This window comes from Mauremys reevesii, linkage group 2 (assembly GCF_016161935.1).
Source record: "Mauremys reevesii isolate NIE-2019 linkage group 2, ASM1616193v1, whole genome shotgun sequence".
Taxonomy (NCBI): domain Eukaryota; kingdom Metazoa; phylum Chordata; order Testudines; family Geoemydidae; genus Mauremys; species Mauremys reevesii.
The window spans coordinates 231,905,342-231,917,857 of record NC_052624.1 but is presented as its reverse complement, the minus strand read 5'-3'; the positions used below and the strand labels follow the sequence as shown (position 1 = coordinate 231,917,857).

At 40.7% G+C, this 12,516-nt stretch overlaps 1 long non-coding RNA gene across 4 annotated transcripts in view; it reads left to right on the top strand.

Annotated features, from left to right (window-relative positions):
• The window catches only part of LOC120397449, a 139,644-nt gene that overhangs the window by 11,634 nt on the left and 115,494 nt on the right, over positions 1-12,516 (top strand). For 3 of the 4 annotated variants that reach the window (XR_005593803.1, XR_005593806.1, XR_005593804.1), the window contains one exon: positions 11,985-12,110. This is a non-coding gene — a long non-coding RNA (uncharacterized LOC120397449). Of the gene's footprint in view, positions 1-61; positions 467-11,984; positions 12,111-12,516 lie in introns of those variants that run through there. The other variant, XR_005593805.1, reaches the window with a different exon arrangement.

Sequence of the window (12,516 nt, the reverse complement as noted above, 5' to 3'; positions counted from 1 at the left end):
ACGTCAGCGGGGGAGGCTCTGGAGCGGGAGCGTTTGGGGGCATTAAATTGAAGCAATTTATGTGGGGACAGGGACAAGTTCACGGCCGCGTTCAGTCAATAAAACTCTCTGGGGAGCGGGACTTTGGCTGGGAGATGCCGGGGGGACAGGGACGTCTCGTCACACACCACGTCCTACTAGCCCCAGGCAGTGGTGGGTGCGCTGTGTGTCCCGGGGCTGGCTGAACTCTCCTTCCGTTTATGGCCCCTGCCGCCTTAGGAGAGCCCCGGGTGTCCCTCCATTTCTCACGTTTCCATCTTCTTCCGTGCTGCCCTTCACCCCTGCAGCTCCCCTCACAACCTCCCTCTGGCGCCTCCACAGCCCCCTACACGCCCACACTTCTTGCATGAAGCGCTTCCTGGACACCAACTTGGCGGCATACAGAGCTGCAGGAGGGACATTCTGTCAGGAGCAGCAGCTAGGCCAGGTCTGTGCTACAAACTTACATCAGTATAACTACATCACTCAGGGCTGTGAGAAATTAAAAAAAATAGGAAAATACATTTAAAATATGTTAAAATAATGTTATTTAGATTGCAAAGTCAATCACGCAAAAGCTAGGAAACACCAAGTTTACACTTGCCTGGACAACATCTTAATTCTGCTCCTTCTGTGTATGCATTATGATACAGTCTTTAATTATATGATCACATAGCATTTTTTCACAGGAGCCTTGCCTTATTCAGTGCACAGGATTAACCAATTGCTAGACGTTAAGGCCAGAAGGAACCATTATGATCGTCTTGTCTGACTTCCTGCATAATGGCTGGCCACAGAACCACACCGCATATCATTTAGGATATCCAGCAGTCTTGATTTAAAGACTCTTGAGTGATGGAGAATCCACCACACAGGGCCAGCTCCAGGGGTTTTGCCGCCCCAAGCAGACAAAAAAAAAAAAGGTGATCGCGATTGGCGGCAATTCAACGGAAGGTCCTTCACTCCGAGCGGGAGTGAGGGACCCTCCGCCGAATTGCCGCCGAATACCTGAAAGTGCTGCCCCGCTCCGGAGTGGCTGCCCCAAGCACCTGCTTGATAAGCTGGTGCCTGGAGCCGGCCCTGCCACCACATAGCTAGATAAATTTTTCTAATGTTTAAATTACCCTCCCTATTAAATATTTGCTCCTTACTTCTGGTCTGAATGTACACAATTGCAGTTTCTAACTATTGGAACTTGTTATGTATGCTTTCTTCTGGTAGATTAAAGATCTCTCTACTATCAGAAATCTCTTCCCTATGTAGGTACTTGTAGGTTGCGATCAAGTTATCTCTTAATCTTCTCTTGGAGAAACTAAATATATTGAGTTTCTTGTCTCTGAGTAAAAGGCAGGTTTTCCAGACTTCAAATAATTCTTGTATCTCCTTTTTTTAAACCTTTTTCCAGTTGGGTGCATGGACGCACTTGTGAGCAAAATTAAGGTTGAATGGGCAATGGTATATCGAGCATTTTAACTTCAACCTAAATAAGATTGTGCAACCTAAATAAGATTCTTGTAACATAGATTTATTTTGTTTTGTTTGTAATTGTGTATAACTTGAGGACATGCAATAAAAAAAGGAGTTTAAAATAAATGAATGCCTAGATATTTCACTCTGTGTTGTCTACCTACAGAGTCTTCGTTGGCATAGCTATGCCAGCAGAGCACCCTATTGGAGACACCATGTAAACCAGCAAGAATTCAGCTCCCATAGCTACACTACATTACAGCATTAGCTAAGGTGTGGGCTATATTGGGGTGGGGGGTTTCGAACTAAGATACGTCTAAGTATCTTAGTTCGACTTACCTGGCCGTCCTCACGACGGCGAGTTGAGATGACAGAAGCACTCTTCTGTTGGCATAGTTCTGTCTACACTAGGGGTTTTGCCAACATAGCTATGTTAGCTACAGGTGTGATTTTTTTCACACTCTTAGCCAACATAGCTCCGTTGGCAAACTTTGTAGTGTAGATGCCGTAGTGAATATTGTTAGTACTTGTTTGATTTGGTTTGCTTATAATTTTGTGGCATTTCTGAAGTTCATATATAGATTCACTCCTTTTTATGCATTATTAAATATTAAATAACTTTAAAATGGAACATTAAACTGATATTTATTACAAAAAGAATATCGGTAGCATGAGTCTCACTTAATGTGACGTAGCTGCAGAGACAAACATTAGGGGATTCAGTTTAACAAACTCTCTGAGGACCAGTTTCCCCAGCAAAGATTAATTCACACACAGAAAAGAAGTTAAAGGGTATTTTATTCTATCACATTAACCCAACTGTTTTCCTGAGGAGCTACATTAAAGAACCCACCAGACTTTAAGAGAATGCAGCTGACAGTCTGACCAACTATACCCATTAGCATAGTTGTGGCAATGACTATACAACCAGTGTTGATAGTTTAGTGTACGAAACTTCCATTAACAAGAACAATGGTAATCTAACCCAGTGTAGAGTATGGGCAACTGTCCCTCTTCTTTCCAGAAACCAGCATTTTTCACAGTTTTGTGGACCCTTTCCCATGTTCTTTTACAGTAATTTAGAACATGGCCTGCAGTCCTTAGGCTGAACTTCTGATGAACTTCATCAGAGTTTCACTGGAGCAAGGACTCCAGATCAGGCACTTAGGGCAAGTCTATACTACAGCACTTCATTGGCGCAGCTGCATCAAAGCAGCTGCACCGCTTTAGCACGTCTGGTGAAGACACACTATGCTGACGTGAGAGTGCTCTCCCTTCGGCATAATTACTCTACCTCAGCAAGAATCATAACCTATGGCGGCAGGAAAGCATCACCTGCCAACATAACGCTGGTGTGGACATCGCAAAACTTGCGTCGCTGGGGAGAGGGGCTTTTTCATACGCCTGAGTGACATAAATTAGATCAGCTTAAGCAGTAGTGTAGACCTGCCCTGAGATTAAACAAATATAGGGGCCCATTCTGCAACCTCTTACTCATTTAAATATTCCCTTATGTTAATTCATTTTATGTGCTAAAGACTGAGAAAGGATTTGCAGAATAATGCCTTTAAACTATGGGCCAGATTCTGATCTCAGTTATAGTGGTGCAATAGGGAGTAACTCCACTGACTTCAGTGGAATTATTCAAAATGTACACCATTGTTACTCAGACCAGAATGTGGGCCTAGATCATGAACATTTCCATGACATGGTTATTAGGAACTTCTTGGAAACTTTGTTTGTCTAGAAGGCAGAAATTCCAGCTGTTCTAGTGTCTGTAATTTACATTCTTTGCTTAGTTTGCCAGACACTAGGAACTAACAGCTCAGAAACTTTTCCTTCCCATGAAAGTAAGGTGTTGAAACTATTGTGATTTTCTGGCTGCATTGGTTAGCTGAACACTGTGTTAAAAGGCTTAAGGGAAAGTAAGGGGTTGGGGATTGGCGCAACACTATATTGTGAAAGCATTGATAATGATGACAGAGGGAAAGAGATGTAAATAGATTTATCAGGCTACATCTAAAAGGGGTAGAAAGGTTCAGAGGTTGAAGTTGCCCAAGGATGCAAAGCGTGTGATGTGAATTATTGGATAAAACTGAATGTAGTGCTGGCTCAACATCATGATTCCAAATGAAGAAAGAATCATTCTCTGTCATTAAAAAATTTAAAAGTTTAAAATTGGTACAATTCTTTTTCACTATTATTTTTAATGTCAATCACTGAAAGCTTAATCTTTGTGAAAGGTGATGCTTCTGAAAGTATACTGAAAATATATGAGTAACAACGGGGTTTATTCTGACAGAAATATCAAAATGAATGTCAAGTTAATATATAATAATATGTTCAGGTGGTTACAGTTTTTTTCATTCAGTGCTCTACAAGCATTTCTGTGACATGATGTGGCAATTCAAGGGGGACAGGAAATGCTAATTTAGCTGAAAATTCCCTCTAAATTTTCCCCTTTGGGAATTTTCAAGTGAAACTTTTTTCACACATAGTGATATTGTCTACACAGTTTATATAATGGTACATATTTTAAACGATATCCTCATCCTCCTGGGTGAAGATAAGCATTCAGAAACATTATCTGTATCTGTATCCGCAAAAAGAACAGGAGTACTTGTGGCATCTTAGAGACTAACAAATTTATTTGAGCATAAGCTTTCGTGGGCGACAGCCCACTTCATCGGACGCATAGAATGGAACATATAGTGAGGAGATATATATACATACAGAGAACATGAAAAGGTGGGAGTTGCCCAACCAACTCTAAGAGGCTAATTAATTAAGATGAACTGTTGTCAGCTGGAGAAAAAAAAACTTTTGTAGTGATAATCAAGATAGCCCATTTAAAACAGTTTGACAAGATACTTAACATGGGGGAAATAGAAAGTATAAATAGAAATATCTTGTCAAACTGTCTTAAATGGGCTATCTTGATTATCACTACAAAAACTTTTTTTCTCCTGCTGACAACAGTTCATCAGTTTCCATGCCCCCACCCCCAACATCTAGCCCTCTGTTGCCTTTTTTATGCTCGCCCATGGGCTTTTGTCACCCGTCCTTTTTGAAGCTAGATTAAAGCCTTTCACTAGGTTAGTGAGTTGGTGTGCAAAGATGCTCTTCTCCTTCTTGGTCAGATGGACCCCATCGCTTCCTAGCAGTCCTCCTTCCCAGAACAGCTTCCTCTGGTTGAGGAAGCTGAAGCCTTCCCATCAATACCATCTGCGCAGCCATGCATTCATATCCAGAATGGGTGTCCCCCTGCCTGGACTCTTACCTTCAACCAGGCGGATAACGGAGAACACCACCTGTGCCCGCCGCTCCTTTACCCTCGCTCCCAGAGCTTTATATTCAGTGCTGATCTGCTCAGGGTCATACTTGGCAGTATCATTAGTGGCCACATGGATGAGCAGCATAGGGCAGTGGTCAGAAGGACAGATGAGCGTTGCCAACTTTTCAGTAAAGTCTCAGATGCAGGTCCAGGCAGGCAGCACACCTTCTGGGACATCAGTTCAGGTCAGCAGATGGATATCTTGGCCCCCCTCAAAAGGGAGTCCCTGATCACTAACACTCTTGTGATAGCTTTATTCCTATAGTCTATTGCGCCCCCTAATTCAATCTGCTGGGACTTCAATGCACAGATGCACATTTGTCAGAACAAACAAATGTTGCTGTATGGGTAATTTTAGTTATTTCCGTTACATACGATGCCTGTTGGCTAACTGTCAGCATAAACACAACATGCTGTATGAACAATCAGCTTTGAATATACCAAGTAAAAAGGGGGGGTTGATAGGACACAGTGTGCTTTAGTTAATAAGGCAGATAATTAGTAGTCAGAAAACCTGGGTTCTAGCCCTGCCCTTGACATTTACCTGCTGTGACTGTAGAAAACTTTTCAGCACCTCATCTTCCCTATCACATAGTGGGGATAATGATGCTTATCATCCTTAGCCCATTTTGAAATCTCTGCATAAAAACACTTTAGAAGTGATTATTATTATTAATATTCATTATTACTATATATTTTCCCATCTATATCCTATTTTGGGATAGAAGAAGGCTCAAATCCTCATTCGGGGTCAAATCCTGAGGTCTTTATTCAATTTTTGGTCAGCTTCTAATTCACTCTTTTAAATTCAATGGTGGTTTGCCTGAAAAAAGTTTAAGTGGAAATTGAGTAAGGGCCTTAGTGTTGGGCCCATACAGTACATTCAGGCTGCTTCTAACGACAACCTGCCTTATGGTTCGTTGCCTTTTTACTATTTTTCTCCAGTGTTGACCTTTAGGTAATGCTTCAACTTTGCTTGTTGAGTTGACTAGAGGATGATCTCTTTACCCAGAACCACTAGCCTCATTGCTGTTTGAGTTTGGTCCCTGCATATTGCCCCCTTCTTGAACTTCTGCGACTGCTTCCACCATCACAGTCCTTAGGAGATATTGTTTATCTAATTCAAATCCCATGTACATTTCAGATATGATGCTTCTCATGACATAGCCTGGTCTAGTGCCTCTCTGCTTTCCAACATTGAATCCCCTTTGACTTCATGTTCAATTGCAGATCAATTGCACTGACACCAGGTCAATAGTGAAATTTTCTGTACTTATCATTTATTAGCAACATCAAGTCAATTCCTATCAAATGCTGTGTGGGATGCAACAAGTATAATCAGTTTGTGATGGGATGTTAGATGGGGTGGGATCTGAGTTACTACAAAGAATTCTTTCCTTGGTGTCTGGCTGGTTTGTCTTGCCCACCTGCTCAGGGTTTAGCTGATCGCCATATTTGGGGTCGGGAAGGAATTTTCCGCCAGGGCAGATTGGCAGAAGCCCTGGTTTTTTTTTTGCCTTCCTCTGCAGCATGGGGCACAGGTCACTTGCTGGAAGATTCTCTGCACTTTGAAGTCTTTAAACCATGATTTGAGGACTTCAATGGCTCAGACACAGGTTTGATACAGGAGTGGGTGGGTGAGATTCTGTGGCCTGCATTGTGCAGGAGGTCAGACTAGATTATCTTAATGGTCCCTTCTGACCTTAAAGTCTATGATTCTATGATTTTGCATATGCTGCTGCATCAGCCCACAGCTCCTTTTTGGATCCTAGAGACTCTTCTGAAGTCAGTGGAAATTCCACTCATAAAGCAATGGGCATGAAAGAAGGAGCTGCTACACTTTGTTGGCAGGAGGCAGGGGAAGGCCAGGACATAAATGTCTCCTATGCCTGGTGCATGGGCTAAGAGATACTTTAAAACACTTGGGACTACTAAGAGTAATCACTAGATTTGATTATTTAATACAAACCAAAATTTTCTTTCTCTGTGTGCATGGTGTCGCACAGAAGGCAGGGTAGGTAAATTGGAGGAGCACTCAGAGGGGTGGAGCAGGGCTCCTTCTGGGGCCAGGAGAGAAAGGGAGGGTTGTTTATTGAAAATAAAAGAAGAGGAGAAAAAAACTTACTCATCTGTGCTACCAAGATCTATGTGCTTTATGCATTAAGTAGCCCTGAGGTTAAAAATCAACACAAAAAGGCTCTTCAATACAAGAAAGTGTCTACATATGTGTTTGTACAGTACATAATACAATGGGACCCTGATCCTGAATGGGGCTTCTACAGTGATATAAACAATAATAGTAGGAATTACACATGCACATTAAAGGGCAGAGTTTGGCCCTAAATCTTTATTTCATTGTTTTACAGATCAGACATACAAATTCAAAAACAGCTTTCATTTTGGAGAGGAAAATGTTCTATGCATTAGATTCTAAATGATATAGACTCTCTAATACCTCTGCATATTGAAAAAATACTTTTTCATATACAAAATATGTTTGGTTATATCAAAAACTGTTATTAAAAGAAAACAAGTACAAGTTATTCCTACTGCTGTTTTCATTTGAGTAGTTTCCAGATTATCTTTCTTTCAGAGTTGTGGGGGGTGGAGGAAGCTGGGTTCACCCTCCATGCAGAGGATGCCAGGGTTCCAAGCATTAAGGCTAACCGTGTCAGAAGTGTGCAATAATTTTGGATGTTCAGGCTTCCTAATATTTATTTGTCAGAGGTGTCAAGCACCTAAAACTCCCGTTAAGTTGAACTGGAATCCTGGGTGCTCAGCACCTCTGAAAATCAGCCTGCAGGTGTCTCAATTTGTGTGTCCAAAAATCGAGACACCCAAGATTAATGGACACGGCTGAAAATTGAAGACACTGCTAAATCTCTCTAGGCTTCCCTTTCCTCATCTGTAAAATGGGGATAATAATATTTACCCATTTGTACAGTGCAGAGGTCTTTGATCTATAAAAATGCAAGGTATTAGTAGTAGTAGTAATGTTATAGAGAGAGAACAAACAGCTTAGAAGCCCTGTATTTACTTTCTTGGAAAAATAATGGATTCTGACTTCATTTGCATAGTTGTTTATTTCCTTGCACATTTTCTACTAGAGCTCCCGGTATGATATTGTAAAATAATGAAATCTAAAGACACTATGGATTATTGTATTGGTATGTATGCAATGTTTAATGTAAAGTGGCTTCATGCAGAGAACTGAAATGAGACACAGATGATTCATTTACACATTTATTTACTATCCTGCTTATTCTGTCAGACTGAAATGGAGAACAATGCCATTCATTTTACAGACATTTGACATAAATCAAACAGGTATTCTGATGTTGAACAATTGTACAGACTACCACATGCATATTAATATGTTGATTGGTGCAGAAATATTTAGTTGATTAGCAAAATCTAGTTTAGCAAAAAAAAAATCACAGTTCCTTTTTTATGAGGTTAAAATGCAGCTGATATGGAGACATTGATACAAATATCATTAAATGTGAGAAGTTATTATACTAATGCTGTAAGGTGGGGAGCTGAAAAAAGTAAACTATTGTTAAATAGTATTATCTGCTGAAAGAAATGAAATCAAAACATTTCTAGTAAATATAATAATAATGAAACAAAGCATGTTTGATGCAATTACCATTGCAAAATGCCCTATAATTCCCAACTGCACCCCAAGACAAGCAACATGTGAAGCAAAAGCAGCAAATTCTCCCACAAGTCTGGAGCATTTTGTAAAGGCAGATGAATGAGGTTAGACAAGACTTATCACATTATGCCTTTATCATCTAGCAACAGTTTTTTGTAAAGAAAGAGAATTGTTGTTAACAGGGCGTTTTCCAGTGATATGCTGCTAATCCTGTAAAATGGAACAAGGTGAGGACACTGCTATTGTGCCGAGAGAACTTGAAAAAATACTGTTGTGCTTTTTTTTTCTGCAGCATTCAGAGCGTTCACAAAAGAATACAAAGTAAAATTCATTAAACTCAGTAAAACTAATTATAATACATGCTACTGAACCTAATACAATAAATAACTTATAAAGATGAAATAATACATATTTTAGTTGATATTTACAATGATCTTAAAATAATAGGATATGTAGTCAACTCTCAACTTCTTTGTACACTAATCCCTAAATGTTTCATTTTATGTGCATGACTCCCCTTAACTTTAACAGGAGTTATGGCTAAAACTCTGCATAACTCTTTGAAAATACAAAGGTATAAATCCAAAACTCAGCCTCTACCAAATGTGCCCTTCATTGTCCCACAACAAGCTTTTTTGTTTTTCCATTTTGCAACATGTGATAGATACTGTTTGATTTGCCTAAAGTCATAATAGGTTGCCCAATTCTTCAGTTCTACACAGACAAAACTCCCATTGGCTTCCTCTATAGAGACTGCAGGAACAGGAATAATGGCCCAGATCCTCAAAAGGTATTTAGGTGCCTAACTCCCATTGGGTCTAAATACTTTTGAGGATTTGGGCCAACATATTTTGCTTTCTGAACTTCTAGCTCAAGTACCAGTATAAAATATATGTACTTCTCCCTGCAATTGTAAAAAAAAGTAAACGTCATTTTTTAAACTGATGAGTCAAGAGGGCTATCCTACACGCTTATTTCAGATAGGCACAAATATACTGTTCAAGGGCCTGATTGTCCACCACTTTGTGTAGCCATTTATACTTGTGAAAAGTAGGTGTAATGCACCTCAGGCCTGAGTCTGCTCTCATTCACACCAGTGTAAGCCAAGAGTAATTCTACTGAAGACAAGGGGTTACATGATAAATGTATAGCCACCACAGGATGCCCACTCCATTAGCTCCACCACTAGCATACCATAGTGACTTGGTAACATTTCACACCCAGTTTGCATGGGTAAATGACTACCGAAGGTGTAAAGTACTGGAGAATCAGGCCTGAAATACTAATCTCGACTGTCACATGATCAAACCATTAGCTAATGTCATACATGGGCTTCCTCAGTTCACTTCACTTGGAGTAACTAGGAATGTAGGCGGTGAGAATTTCATTTTCACAAATGGTCAAATCCAACTTTTCTTACGCACAAGTAGCCCCACTGATTTCAAATGGCGCAATTTGCATGAGTAAGAGGAGCAGGACCAGTCAAGGACTGCAAGATTGGCTATATCCCTGAAAAGTGATGGTTGGTATTCAGATATCTTTCCTGACAGAGAGATAAGAGGGTACTCAACTACAAATGTTTGAAGAATCAGGCCTTTCAAGAGTACACTTTTATTGTCACACTCCTGACATTTCCTGTCAGACTCTGTATAAATACTTCAGTGTCTATATTGCAATTAAACACCTGTGGTTGGCCTGTGTCAGTTGATTTGGACTTGCAGGGCTCGGGCTGCTGGGCTGTAAAACTGTAGTGGACGTTTGGGCTTGAGCTGGAGCCCAGGAAGAGAAGAATGAGGGGGGAGTTGATAGCTGCCTTCAACTACCTCAAGGGGGGTTCCAAAGAGGATGGAGCTAGGCTGTTCTCATTGGTGGCAGATGACAGAACAAGGAACAATGGTCTCAAGTTGCAGTAGGAGAGGTAGGTTGGATATTAGGAAAAACTATTTCACTAGGAGGGTGGTGAAGTACTGAAATCGGTTACCTAGGGAGGTGTGGAATCTCCTTCCCTAGAGGTTTTTAAGGTCAGGCTTGACAAAGTCCTGGCTGGAATGATTTAGTTGGGTTTGGTCCTGCTTTGAGCAGGGGGTTGGACTAGATGACCTCCTGAGGTATCTTCCAACCCTAATCTATGATTCCATGACTCTATGAGGGGGCAGGGTTCAAGAGCCCAGGCTCCAGCCTGCACCCAGATGGCTACACCACAGTTTTACAGCCCCACCACCTGAGCCCCATGGGCTCAAGTCAGGTGACATGGGCCAGCCTCAGGTGTTTAATTGCAGTGTAGATATGCAAGTGACCTTTGAAGACACTGTAATTTAGGATACTCATTTTGTTTTAGTGTTCATGCTGAGTCTTGTTCTTCTTTCTGATCACTGTGTGTGTCTCCCATTGAAGTCAATGGAGGATCTAAGTGTTACCTGAGGGTAAAATTTATCCCAATGAAATTAATTGCCCAGACCACTCTTTTGTTCAGCAGAGATTTTGAGTGTTTACATTAACCATAAGAGTACAGACAATACATAGAGTGATGAAACATCACTATTAAATTTAATTAGGAGATTTGGGCAGCATAATGTTTTATTTTGAATTAGGTGAATTAATTAGTATTGTGTTTTCTGGGAAATTTTAATTAAGAAGATCAATATTCATTGGCGTGTTAGTCCCCAACTCTACAAAGGGATCAGCATGGACCTCTATTAGCCCTCATAAAGGAAATTAAATACCAAAATAATCATTAAAGTAATAGTACAGGGCCATATGATACCACTGATGTTTTAGAAGAAATTCTCATTGAAGCTAATAGGTAATTCTGCTTAAATCAGTGGGACATTTCTCAAAGGTATTATTTACACTCCCAGCAAAGGAAACACACAGACTCACCCCTTTGTACTAGTATGACATCTCATATGGTATAACCATGTTCTTTGGGCTGACATCAGTGTTCAAGAAGCCATCATGCGATGCAACCAGTATTGCCAGTATTACCAGTATTACTGCCTAGTATCTAATCTCTGTTCCCTAAGCAAAGTGATGGAGAAGCTGGGAAAGAGTCACCTCCAAGAACATTTGATCTGCATTAGAATCCTAGATCCTTTTCAACTAGGATTTAGACCACACACTGTACTGAGATGGCTTAGGTTGATGATTTCCTCTAGTCCACGGACAAGGGACAAGCATCCATACTTATGCTGCATGATTTCTCAATAGCTTTCAACAGTCAACTGAAAATTGCTTCTAGTATGCCACAAAGACCTGTTAGGGGTGAGCAAATCCACTGAGCTTCTTAGAATGATCGTAGAGGGTGGTGATGGGAAACTGCACCTTTGCTGCCACAGGCCTCACTTGGGCAGTGTTGCGAGACTCTAGCCTATCTTATTCAAAATATATGTAAAACTGTTTGGAGAGAGTGTGAGACAAATAGCTTCAAATACCAATATCTAGAGATGGCATCCAGCCCTGCTTGTTCCTCAGATCAAATACTAACAATGCCACCTCCTATTTACCCAGCACCTAAAGGAGATCAGTGCCTGGATGAAAAGCAGCCACCTGAAGCTAACCTCTGAGGAAATGGAAGTGACAGTGGGAAAGTGAGTCTCTTTGAAAATCTACCCAAAACCTGCTCATCAGCCTCAGGTGAGTGGATCTACCGGCACTTATCATATAAATAGTCAATAGCCTTGGAATCATCCTGGCATTTTTACTTCTCTGATATGCACAAATAGCAATTAAAGCCTTCCAGAAACACCAGCTTCTATTTATGCCTTTACCCGCACCTATTGTATGCTGACTTTGTTAGACTGCTCGACTGCTACAATACATGCATTAACAGGAAATGAGGGCAAGAGTTTTGAAACAGCTCTGTCCGGTTCAAAGTGTGGCTGGTATTCTGGATACTACAGTGGTTCATCACTGAATACAGGATGAAATTTAACTCCCTTCCATGAGAGATTACACTGAGCATGAATCTCCCTGTTCGAAAGACAAAATGCAAGACTTCTCCCTTCATGATAAATTTCCTTAATAAATAAATAATAATGAA